Genomic DNA, 13,910 nt, shown 5'->3' on the forward strand with positions numbered 1-13,910 from the left:
TACTTTTTTTACCTGGTGTTTTATGACAATGCTGATTTTATTTGGTATTGTACATGCTGTTACTCTGAATGGTTTTTCAATTATTTACTTGAATTTTGAGACAGCTTGTGAGATATATATTTACCTGTATTTTATAAACACCTTAAATAAATGCACCTTAAATACATTCTTTACACACCTTGGTGGGTTTTTTTTAAAAAAGAGACTCAATGCAACAGGTACAGGTAGGTTCATACTGGCAGAGGTGCTCTGTCAGATATTTGGTCCCAATAGCAGCACCTTAAATTGGGCTTAGAAATATATAAATAGCCAGTGCAAGTGAGCCAGAACTGGGGTGATACGTTCAGACCTTCTGGCCCCTGTTATTCATCTGGTTATCACATGTTGCACAAGCTGCAGTTTCCAAATGATTTTCAAAGGCAGCCCCACACAGCACATTGCAGTAATCTAACCTGGAAGTTAGACATGGGTAATCAACCTGACCATAGCATACACATGGATGCATAAAGTTTTCACTACTTGCCTGGACACTTCCGTAAAATGGCATGTGAGGGAAGGGAAAACAAAGCCTAAACTTGTGTGTGTGTGTCCCATTTCTCTGTGGTACAGCTATTTTCTCCTCACAGCTACCAATGTGACAAAGGAGTCAGGTGGTTTAGCTAATCCCTTTATAGAAGACAGAGCTACACACCTTATAAAAGTAATACATGCCTATTAAAACTGCATGTGGCTGACAAGGGAAGTCCTTAACACTATTCAAGCATCTGAACTGTGCACATTTCTAGGAGACTGGCTACCATGACATTTAAAGAATTTACCTCAGGAAGTAGGGAAAAACTCAAACTGTTTTCTGGTCACTTAAGGAACTTTTAACACATAACATCTTTTTAAAATGCTCTATTGCACTATCCAGTTATGGGCTTTTAATTGCTTTTGAAGCAGCTTTATGTTTTGCACATATTTTTCTAATACCAGAATGCTCAACATGTATAAAACTCTTGGGTGGATAAATGAAAGAACTCAAGAGGAATTTCCACAAATAACCAGCACAACAGTAACACAGAAATGTTCCTGTGCTGATCTAAGAGAGGAAAGCCCTAGACTTTCTAGTTTGATGGGTACCAGTGGGCTGACAAACTTGCTGTCAAGCCCAGGAAAGAGAAAAATATTTCCTCATAGTGAAAGATATTTCATTTATAAACAGTGTGGCCAATGGCAGGCAGAGACCCTCTGCCTGCCAGTCCCTCTGCGGCATTATTAAAACAGTTCAGCCTGTTACTGCCAGAGGCATCACCATCACTGCTGCAAAATCCCTCAGGGCATTACAAAATAAAATCAGAAATACTGACAGAACTGGAAGATGCTACCTGCAGAAAGGAGAAGAGGCCTAAAGGATATAAAGGCTCCAAAAGGTGAATGGCTAAGAATAGAAGAGAAAAAACAATCACCAAATAAATATGGTACTGAAGACAGAAGAACAACCCACAATAGAATATCACAGATTCTCCTCTGTTGTTCTGTAAAAGCAGCCCACATCAGAAATGGATGTATGTTGACGAGAGAGGCAGAAATCTGACCGCAAAGTGCATAAAATTGCAGGATACCAAGAAACGAAAGGGCCATTTAATCCACCCTAATCATTCCTGATGACAGAGAAGAGATAATGCCATTTTAAAAATTGGGGATGAATACACTGCACATTTACCGTATTTCTTCGATTGTAAGATGCCATCGATTGTAAGACGCACACTAATTTCAGTACCACCAACAGAAAATAAAACCCTAAGACACACCAGCGATTCTAAGACGCACCCCGTTTTTAGAGATGTTTATATGGGGGGGAAGTGTGTCTTAGAATTGAAGAAATACGGTATTGTACTTGGTAGATGAAATTTTTGCCACCTCTGCCAATATGTTCCCGAACAAGTCATTGCTTAAATAAGCATTTATAATGGATAGATTAGAAGGATGCCTCCTAAATGCAGGCTCGTGCAAGAGCCTTGCCACAATGAGAAAGATTACTAGTTTTAAATGGGACTATCTATTCTACCAAGTCAGGGCTCTTCCACCTCATTCTAGGGCATGTGTATTCCAGGCCCAAGGAAGGTTAGTTGACACAACCCCTCCCACCTCTATCCCACCCCTACTTTTCAACTTCTCTCCATAAATTGCCTGGAATAGCTCAAAGGAAGGGTGAGGCAGCACCAGCCTTCTCATGAGGCAAGGTGAATCCCCCAACTGAAAGAGTAATAGATTGCATGTCGTCACCCACTGTTGGAAGGACAAGACTCTCTTCCACTGCTACCACCAGGAGGGAAGCAAGAGAGCTGCCAGTAGTAGGAGGAATAAGAGAAGAGAGGGCAGTGGTGCATCCTCCCTCCTCAAGCAGTGGGACATCTTTTGCTGGGCCTGGGTCTATGAAGCAAGAGCTGGAGGAAGAGAGGATTTGGTCCTGTCCTTTCATCCTGACCCACCTTCCCTTTTGATTTCCTAATGGATTCTGAAGTGCGGGCAGCCTGTCCTGTGAGCAGCTTGGGGATGATGGGAAGGAAGGAGAGAGAGGAGCATATGAACAAGAGGAGGAAAGTCCCTCCTCAGTCTGCTACGGTTGCTATCTTTGATTCAGCAGCTGCATTACAAGCGAAATATGTAACAGGCAGAGTTTTTCCAGGCATGGAGATACAGCGAAGAGAAAAGCTGCACCTTTTGTATTTTTGCCTGTCATCCAGCAGTTTAAGGCACAGGAAACATCAAGAGAGGTGGCAGCCTCATTTGCTTTTGCATCTGTGCCTCACTCTCCACACTTCTTTTAGACCCTCCTCCACCAGCCATTTCAGGGAGTTCAGGCAACACCGTCTTCCCTCAGCCCGCCACTTCATTTATTCTGTTTTAGAAGGTTTTATCGTTTTTCATTGGAAACAAAATCATTGCCTCTTAATAAATTGAAGAGGAGTGCTACAGCTCACTAACTTTAAAGCCAGTCCCTGACAGCCCTGCCATCCCCCACACTCTATCAAAGCCTTTATAGAGTGAATTTGTCTTCACAAAAAGGGACACGTCAGCACGATTTGGCTCTGCTTTTGTGTTCTCAGGCTCTTTCCCATTAGTGCTTCACATTGCAGAAGATATATAGACTCTTCTGCAAAAGGCTGAGGACTTAGGTGCTGTGTGGACACCCTGGATGATCAGAACCCTGAAAACCATAAGCCATCCACTTCAAGTTAGGAGAACCCAGCCTTTGGGCACGTTCTTCCTCAGTTTCTTTTTAATTATTGTTATTTATTACATTTCTATATTACCCAGTAGCCAAAACTCTCTGGGTGGTTTACAAAAGATTCAAACCTCAAAAATACAATATAAAACATATAAAAAGTATTTACATACAAAAACAATCAACAATAGAAATCGCAGGACCAGTTAAAACCTTATCATATGCTGTCAAATGTCTAGGAGTTGAGAAAAGTCTTAACCTGGTGCTGAAACTGATGGCACTATTGGTGCCAGGTGGATTTCAACAAATGGACATACTGACCAGGTTTGCAGAATCTGGAAAGAAAAATAAGCTATCATAGCTTGTTTTCCCACCTGTGAAAATCAGCTATGTACTGCATCATTACCATAATCAATCTCACTGGCCAAAGTTTGTTGTATCATCCGAACCTGGTGAGGATGCAGTGGGTGGATTTACAGAATTCATGGTTTGTTCAAGAATTGTGGGGTGGTTTGTAACCCATCCCTGCCATGTACCTTTGCCAGGTTCAGACATGACAAACCACGCCCAGCGAAAGTAATTATGGTAATGATGCAGTGCATGACCAGCATGCACAAGTGATGATTGGCTTATTTTCCTTTCCTGATCATGTGAACACAGCCAATAAAATCTCTACCTTTAGGGGGCTTTACTTTAATTAGGGTTGGGGTTGAGTTGAGGAGCCCTTGGCAATTTGCTATCCTGTAGGATCCCTCATATGAAACTTGTCCCTTCTCCAAGGGGGCTTAGCTCAGTAATGGGCAGTGACCTTGATAGTAGACAGCGGCTCACAGCTGCCATCTTTGTTTCCAACAATTCCCTGGATGTTGAGTCTTCCAGGGCGTTGGGGTGGGGGGGAATGGCTACCAGCAAAAAAGTATTGTGGCCACCAATGGGGTCTGCCATTTTTCTATAGCAATAGCATATTTTAGCTTCTAAATGCCCTAAAATTATTCAGCTTCCAGATATTGTTAGAAACAAAGATGGTGACCACAAGATGTCACTGGCAGTAGGAATATATTTCATGTGTATGCAATTTTTTAGAAAAGGGACAGGGCAGAAATCAACAGCAGAGGCTCTGACAACTGTACAAGGATGTCTTTCACTGACACTAGGCCTGCCTCTAATCATGGGTCAAATTGTGGAGATTTTAAGGTAAAATGAGAAAAGTTAATATTTGCCAGGATAGACCAAGCATCCATCACATAGTTCAGAACCAGTTACATATGCCTTTATGATATATATACTCTGGTTATAGAGTATCTCTATCTATAAAGCTGAAAGTATGTGTGTGGGGATGTACATCCGGGAATGTTTAGCCACTTCCATATGAGAGAAACTTGAAATTTGGCACGCTGATAGGTCTGGCTGTACAACATACCAGAGAAATCTAAAAACATGAAATTTGGGGTTTTAAGTATTTTTAAAGAATTTAATAAAAAATAGGCTTATGCCTACAGCTTCCAGCATGCCTTGGGCAGGATGCCAGACTTACTGGCTTTTGGTGGCTACTGTGAATGTGCAGCTGGGTAGGCGCTGCATGCCTTTCACAAGCCAGACTCCTAAGGTTGGTCTAGACCAGTCAACCCAATTTCACATCAGAGGCACCCCATCACTGTTTTCTCAGAATCTGCCTCCAACCCAAGGGGAAGTGTGCATGGGGCTTTGGCCCTTAAGAGAGAAGGAGGGGAGGCACTCTGCGCAAGCCCAGAAACACCCATCTGAAGCGGTAGCACAGCATTTGAAAATGGTCACCCGTGGCACCCCTCACTTTGTTGCCAAGGCAATGGGCGCCAGGGTCAATGCTTCTGGCCACAAGCAGATGACGTTGCCACCAGTCTGAGGGAGCCTGCTGTAGAGAACGTGGACTGGCCAGGAGGCTGAGCAGCCACCGCCACAGCAGCAACGGGAGGCTGAGGGCAGTGAAGAGGATGAGCAGCAGCAACAGCGGGCAAGGGGCCCGGCACTGCAGTGAGGGATGGTTTGATGGTGGGATACCACAGGGGTGGTACTCCAGGGCTCTTTCTCTCCTGCCCATCCCCTCAGTGAATAAGTCAGAGAGATATTTCTTATTTATCAAATAAATATGATAAACTTTATTCAGGGATCAAAGCAACGCTGGGTATATCAGCTAGTACTCTCTATAAAAGGTGTAGCTATCCAGCACTTCGGCCTTAATTAAAATGTCATAATAACGAGAAACAAGATATAATTCACTGAGTGAGAACCAAGCTTAATTACGGATGGTAATTAATACCATAGATGGCATGTTCAGTACATGTTTGTACTATCAGCCATATACACAGAGAAAGAAATAGACAGACAGTTTGCCTGGAAGCCAACTTTACGTTTATTGCATCACTTTAAAACTTGGAAGAATTTGATTTGGCAATAAAACCAGACAGAACTGCAGAAGCTTGGAGTAAAGAAAATATTGATTACATTAAACTGGGATGGAAAGGGGGCTGTTGTCTGAAGGTCTTAAAAAGAGATAATATACACTACTATTTTGAAAGAAAGCCAGTGCTAGTTCCAGGCTTTTGGAGGCCTTCAGCAATACACCCTCCATGGCTGCCTTCCCACTAGTTGCCATTGCTCCTCCTCCTCTTTATCGTAATTGCTACCACTTGCTTTCTTGACAGGCAGGGGATCCAGTCAGCAAGTAGGCAGTGGCACCTACTGTTTCTCCTTCTCATCACCACCATTGCCTGGGCCAGAATGAGAGGCAGGTGAAAAAGGAGGTTGCCATGGTTTAGAGGAGTGGGGCCCCGCTGGGGTGTGGATCCTCCTCAGCACATGCCCAACTATGCCTTCCTTGACATTGGCCCTGAAGAAGGCCACAATATTTACTATGTTTAGGGTCCTTTTAGTTCACAAGAGCAAGGAAAGGTAACAATAAATACCATTGGTAAATATCAGCTGTCCCCACATGGGGGTGCATTCACAAGAAACATTCACAATTCAACACATTGCCACAAGTTCACCACATAAAAAGCAAAGTGAAAATGTCCTTTACTCACCTAGGAACAGATCGTGACCTTAGAAATGAATAGAAGCTATCAAAAACTTTCTCCAGCATTAAAAGAGCTTTGTTACTTAATAAGAGTATTTTGAGATTTCCCACTAGCTTCCCCCAAAAATGAAGGACTGCCAGACTTTCAAAGAATTCACATCAGCATACAAAGTGCCTATTATATATTGAAAGAACTTAGTCACTCAACAACCTTAGCACATGGCTGCCACCAGAAAACAACCTGAAGGAGACTGGGCAGCTAGCCTGACATTTACCAAGATCAGCACTTTTAACATGCCACACAACGAAAAGGAAATCAGTCTATCCCTGCTGAGCTCAACACACGCTGATGGGTCGATTTTGCCCCCACGCCCAAATGCGCTGCTAAGATGCAGGTAAATTCAGAGTGAGTATTTTCTGTAGCAAGCCATGTGCGGAGGAGGTAGTATGACTATATTCGGGTTAAAAGCAAGATTGAAAAATGCACAATTAATAGAACAATGATAAAATCTGGAAAGCCTGAAGGTTTAGCATAGAAGCCAATTAAATTTACTATAACTAAAACTCTTTGAGAAGAAAAAACTTATATCCCATACGGACACTGAACCATTGGGAATTAAGTGGAAGCACTGTGAACAGTCAAGCGACTTAGTGGGCCATTTAATGAGAATATCTATTGAGCACAAAGCTCAGTCAGAGAAAGGATGGGATGGTTTCAATATAAGGAAATGTTTTATCTATTACCGTTTATAAATTGATAACATGATCCCACTTGGAACCTTTGATTTAGCTTATTAGGAAATAATATTTTACTAATAATAATTGGCATAAGTAAAAGCATGACAGGGAAAGTAAAAGGTAGCTCTCCAACTTGCTAACCATAAAAACTATAAAAGCTATGCATGAGCAAAGGGCCATTTTTATGAAAAGTCAGAGCTCCATGTAGCCCAAGTAAGAGAACCATGCTAGCTTAACTGTAGTTTCTCCCATTAGCTTTTTTGCAGAGGTTAATAGCATCTCTGTTGGATTTTTTTTTTTATTAAAAAAAAGATAAATATATCCTTAAACAAATATTAAGGCTATCACAGCATATAATTACTCTTTGAAGAAGAAAAAATGCTACTGGATATTGTTGTGTTAACTCAGATAATGTAACTGAAGGCATCAAGTCAATTTTAATTCATAGTAAGGTAAATGTGAAGGCCAGAAGGCCAGCAGTCATTTAGTCTCAGGGCAAACTATGAGGCTATGGCCCCATTTAGAAGACACCTTAAACCATGGCTTTAACTATGGTGAATAAAGCAAAAAGCCTTATTCACCATGATTAAAGCGATGGTTTAAGGTGTCTTTGGAACATGGCCTGGCTTTCTGGCTTAGCCATCAGGGTTCAGCCATGGTTTAAGGTGTCTTCTGAACAGGCCCTAAATAATCTTATGTGCCAGCTCTCATGCAGATTGACACAAAGAGTGTACCACAGCAAATAAGGATGTCCACGATGCATAGAAGGTCATTGTACCCAGCTAACTGCACTTTTCTCCAAAGCCTCCAAATTCAGTTAGGTCATCTCAACCTGTTGCATATGCTGATGGCTCAAGAAGGTTGGGAGTTAAGATCACCAGCATTTAAGGCCACCAGTGTTTCATAGTGAGCAAAAGAGTCTTCATGGATTCACAGGAGAATAGCATATCCTTCCGCTAAACCAGTTCAATGACCCACATAATGTTCTGCATCTCTTGTGCATCCCTCATTAGATTATATTGTAACATTACCCTCAGCCTGCACCAGCAACACATCATGGACCACATCCTTCCCTGGCCTAGCATCCACATGACTAGCCAGGTTTAAGCACTGCTGTCACCAAAGGGATGCTTATTAAGGCAAATAAGGTTTCAGGTAGATCCTCCTTTGCATTTCCCCATCAGTTAGAAGCTCCCGAGTCCTAGCAAGCTGCTGCAGCAACCCAAAACAAACCTCACAGTGAGCTGGAGGCCTACTGGACTCTTCACCAGCCAATTCTCATACAGACCCAAATACACATGATTACCATCTGGTGGGATCCTTTCTTTTTCATCTTCCTGTATCCATCTGGCACTACAACCTCTGGTCTCCTTTTATCCCCAGCAAAAATTAGATCCAAAAGGTGCTGCGGAAGATTGGCTTCATTTTTTAGGAAATGGGTCAGTGTCCCCCTTGCATCCTACCCCCTACCTAGGACTTTAAGCCTGACAAAAGTACCATAGTCAGAAGAATAGGAGAGGAAGTGTAGATCACACTTGAAGACTTCTAACTTTTTTGATACTGTGATAAGTCCATCCCAGAATCACTAAATAATTTGTGCCCTAAGAAAATGTTGATACAAGCTTGGAACTTCATTATATTTCAGATTGGATCAAAAGACATCAGAACACAAGTGGAGGCAAAGGGAAGGTCATGATTCCCAATTACCCCCGACAGTACAAAGCATACGTCACATCTCACATTGTTCGCGTACAGTAGGTCCCTCATTTCGTAGGAATGACTTTCAGTGGGAAAGACAAGCAGAACTCATTTGCAGTTGTTAAGGTCCAATTTAAGATATCTCCCATTTCATTTTTTCATCCTTTGCCCCAAAGTACAGCTCTTACTAAAAAATATTCTTATACACACAATGGCCTTGGAACTAGACCCCAACTCAAGTAATTTATATGAAGGGATTAAGGCTATATCAGCCTTCAGCAACCTGGCACTCTCCTAATGTGTTGGACTACAACTCATAAACCCCAGCCAGCATGATCATCAGCTGGGGTTGATAGGAATTGCAGTCCAATACATTTGGAGGTCACTACGTTGGGGAAATCTCAGCTATTTCATAATTAGATGTGCCTTGAGTTAAATGAAATTTCCCTCAGTGTGATTTAGTATGTTGTACCTGTCAAAAACCATTATTTTGCAGACTTACTCATCAGTGAAGGCAAGTTTTCATTGGGCAGCATTAAAATACACTTTTTTAAAGTTTATTTTGGCTATGATGGGTTAGTGTAATAGAAATAACTGTTTTAAAATTAACTTTCCTTCAGACATAACATAAGAAGAACCATGCTGATCAGACCAAGGGTCCATCGAGTCCATTATTCTGTTCACACAGTGATTACCAGCTGCCCACAGGAAACCTACAAGCAGGACATAAGTGCAACAGATTCTTCCCACCCATGTTCCCCAGCAGCTGGTGTACATAGGCATACTGCCTCCGATACTGGAAGTCACACATGGCCATCAGGATTAGTAGCCACTGACAGCCATCTTCTCCAGGAATTTGTCCTATCCCTTTTGAAAGCCATTTCAACATCTTGTGGTAGCGAATTCCACAGTTAGCTATAGGCCATGAGAAGAGGTACTTACTTTTAACTGCTCAGAATCTCCCACCAATCAGCTTCATGAAGTGACCCCAGGCTCTAGTATTAGGGGGTGGAATTCTGCCTTATTGATTAGGTTCTAATAATCTGCTGTCTTATGTCGGAAGTCAGCACGGCCTGTCTGAAAACCCCCAGGAGGAAGGGGTATGACATACCAAAAGGAGAGAAAAAACTAATGGATTAAAGCAGTGCCCTAAACTGATGCAAAACGCAAAGAGCGGGATCCTATGCATGTTTGGGGGAGGGGGGGAGAACTACAATTCCCACCATTCCCCAGGCCTTTTTCTTGGCTAAACATGCATAGGATTCCGCCCTAAGACGGTTGTAAACTGCTCTCGCAGTATCATAGTTGGGAACTGTTTCATCATGGATACAAACAGCCTTCAATAATTGGTTTTAGGAAGCGGGGGTTGCCGGAGAGGCGAGTTTCCACAAACCCTAGGCTAGCGTTCCAAACTTGAGCTAGGAACGTCTGGTGAAAGTTTCCCAAATCTGCTGAGGAACGATCTTTAAATCAAACGCCTCTCTGACGGCGGAGCTCTTCTTCTTTCCAAAAAGAAGACCGTTTCAGAGGATGAGCCGGAAGCGAAGTTTTTCAAAAGCCAAACTTACACCTCATGTCATCATTCACCATCTTAGAATGTGCAGAGCCATATATCCCATCCACTTCTCGGTCACTAAAGTTTGGAACACATAATTTAAACAACAAAAACCATACCTTTCATTTCTACCCCCGTTTAAATCTGCAACAGCTACTTGTTTGGAGTCAAGGCTTTGGAGATGTACTTTCGTGAATATGTTCTTGCCGATCCCATGCTGGCGTCTCAAAATGCGAACAGGTTGACTGCCTAATTAGAAGCGCGCCGCCTTCTATTTGTGGGCAGTGGCAACACTTTCTGGGACTCTGAGTCCTGCGGCGGCTTCTTTACTCGCATTGAATCAGCCGCTTTGGAAAGCTTGAACTACATTGCCCACAAGCCCATTCGGCTCACCTGTGCTTTCACCTGAAACCAGCCGAGCTGGTTTGGTTACTGAAGTTTCTCCTTAGGGCGGGAGAGAAAGGAGAGAGGAGGAAACAACATTCCGGGGAAAGTACGTTTAGGTTTATTTCGTTTTCGGTGGAGTTTGTTTGCCTTGGCCGTGCTGTAGCGTTGAATGAGCGCTTAGCTATGAGTAGAGGAAGAACGAATGTCAGGACTAATGCTCGAACTTTACAATGCCTGGATGTCAAAGGTGTGTGTGTAAAGATATAAAATAACATCAAAACCTGAATGACCAGATTCTGGCTATGAGAACCTCTGAGCTGTCAGCAGGTGGACAAGTTGGGATGGCACCAATACCTTAGTTCTCTATGGAAGAAGTATTTGAGGAGAAAAAGGACTCCATTTACCCATGTTGCCTATTATTGTGGGGTGGGGGCAATGGATGGGTACAATATTCTGCCTACTGTCTAGCTACACTTTTGAATTAAGGTACAGACATTCAGGGCTACCCACAGGGCCAGTGCTATCATAGAGGCCACTCAGGCGGCCGCCTAGAGCGCCAAGCTAAGAGGGGCGCCGGGCATAGCACAGCACTCATGCATGTTGGCTGTGAGCCGGCCCGGCCCGAGGATTCAGCTAGGCCTGAGTGAGCGAGATGGCGCCCCCACCCGCCCAGCCGAAGCAAAGCCAGGGACGCTGGGGTGGGGGTGGGGTGGCTCTACGTTCGGACTTCTGGAACACGCCCGGAAGAGAGAGAGAGAATGTATGGGGTGCATGGGGTCTTTGAGTGAATGTATGTCTTCATGCGTGTGTTTGTTTGGAGTGAGTGATGCTGAGTATGCGTGTGCACGTGCATGTGAGTTGGGGGGGGATGATTTGGAGGTGATATTCCTATTAAATAATGCATTTTAGACCCATAGACGTTCCTTTCCAATTTGTTTGCTATAATTGGCATGACGTATTTCTTGCATTTTAATATAAATTTAGCAGTTTCAAGTTTTGTGCTTCTTATTTTTTCCAGGAAACATATGTTCTTAAAAATCAAAGTTGGCATTTGGGGGGGGGGCAGTGAAAGTAGCTCACCTTGCCTAGGGTGCAAAATAGTCTGGCACCAGCCCTGGCTACCCAGAGCATTTATGGGGCCTGGGGCAAATGTGATATTGGAGGCCCTGCCACTGCCCCATACAAAGGCCTGGAGGTTGTTGGTGATCAATGTGGCAAGGCAAGGAGCTGAACTGAGGGGCTTCCTTTGTAGTATCCTGGAGCAACTTGCTTCTGTAAGGACTTACTTTTCAAAGGCTGCTGTTGTACACACTGGCTAACAGACAGTTGAAATGTTTTTACTAAAGTGCCAAGCTGACTGCAGGCAGACCTGAGTGTTGAATATTGGGCTAATTATTGTATTAATTTGTCATTAACCTCTGGCATTGGTTTATTACGTTGGAGCTTTTCTCTAATGGATGGCTAAATTGGGATATACATTTCAATAATTCCAGATCTCTGATATTTCCAAAGTCTGCCCAATGATACTCAATGCTGAAAGATACTTCCCCCAAATCACTATTATTTTGAATACCAGTTGATGAGATGCTTTTACAATGACTGAAACCACCACCTAGCTCCAGCCCGTCAGACACCCACATTTAAACCGACATCATTCATTCTTTGGAATGCTCAACAATGTGGTGTTTGGCTAATAAGCATTTTTTGTGTATTTTTAATGGATTAATCAGAGCATTGGTCACAGAGGAATCCATACACCAACTAAGCAGACAAAAGCAATGACAGCTGTCTACTGATTCATTAGGCAACATTCTTTCCACATTTTTATTGGTTGGACAATAGACCCAGTTGTGGCTATTAAGTCATAATCATTAGGCAGCTTGAGCTTAGAACATAATAATTAGAACACAGCAGTCACCTTGACTAAAGAGGTGAGGCCTGAGCTGCAAATGAAAGGAAACAGGTGTTTGTCTAGCATCTGAGATCCACTGCAACAATGCATGGTACATATTTGAAGATATAATGCTGCATTCTAAGCCTGTATTCTAACTTGAGCTCTTGCACCTTCAAATAGGAAAGGATTGAACCTGGAAAGTTATATGATCATCCCCTGACTATTGCTCCTTCCGGATACAGTCCAATCACAGTTATTTCCATACAGACTTGATGCATACAGGGTTTCAAAGCACATTTTGTAACCTTTTGACAAGATTAAATTGCAAAATTAATTTTTGTTTGTCATTCCACAACCAGTGTTCTAGAATGTTATCAGGTGATAACACATAAGTGGGCCTTCTCAGTAGCAGCACTTACCCTCTGGAACTCTCTCTCACACATGATTTGAGAGGCAGAAACTGTGGCAAGCTTCAAACGCCTTTTGAAAACTTATTTCTTTGCACAGGCTTTCCCTTACCTGTAAGAGACTATGAGCTTCATCACACCAGTGTTATGCTCCACAATCCCAGCAAGTTCAATGCAATGGGCTCACATGATGCTTACCCTATAATCTGCAAACATAGTGAAGTACTCCAATGTGCCCTGCTGTGATTTGCTTCTTCTCCAAAAGAAGCGACGAAAATAAGATTGTGGAAAGAGTGACTCTTTTTATACCCTGAGTGGCCACTGGGGGCATGGAAGGATGATGTAGGGCAGAGCTGACCGCTAACCCCCAGACCAGCGTCGCTGAGCCCACAGCAGGCCCAGCATTCCTGGGGCACCCACACCACGGCGCCCGACCACCTCCCTCATCAGCCCCAAAGCGAGAGCTGAGGAGCCCTGCCCTTTGTAGAAAACACAGCCTCATGCGTTTCTTAATATTTCAAAGAGAAATATTTCTTTTTCATTTCTTCCCCTCCATACCCATTTCGCCTACCTGTGGGAATGAGGGGCTATTTTTGTTTGATCCTTCAAAGCTGAACCCTTTTCAAAAGGTTTGAGATGGTGAAATCCTACACACGTCTACTCAGAAGAATTCAATGGAGCTTACTCCCAGGTAATAGGATTGCAGCCTGAATCTAAGGGCAAAGAAAAAGTGTGACTTGTATGGAGGAGCACTTTTGCATCCCCCCTTAAACCTTTTTTCTGGTAGTTCAATAGTGCAAAGGATCGTAGGAGCTTAGGAACGTAGGCTCGCTCTTTCAAAATCCCTCCCTCTCACTGTGGTTGACAGGCACTTCTCCCAGATGCGCCTTGGCGAGTGGAAGCTTCTGACTGCACTTTTGGGGGAGCGGGAGAGATGTAAACTTCCAGGATTGTAATGGAGTGCTCAC

Source organism: Elgaria multicarinata, chromosome 1, assembly GCF_023053635.1.
Source record: "Elgaria multicarinata webbii isolate HBS135686 ecotype San Diego chromosome 1, rElgMul1.1.pri, whole genome shotgun sequence".
NCBI lineage: Eukaryota > Metazoa > Chordata > Lepidosauria > Squamata > Anguidae > Elgaria > Elgaria multicarinata.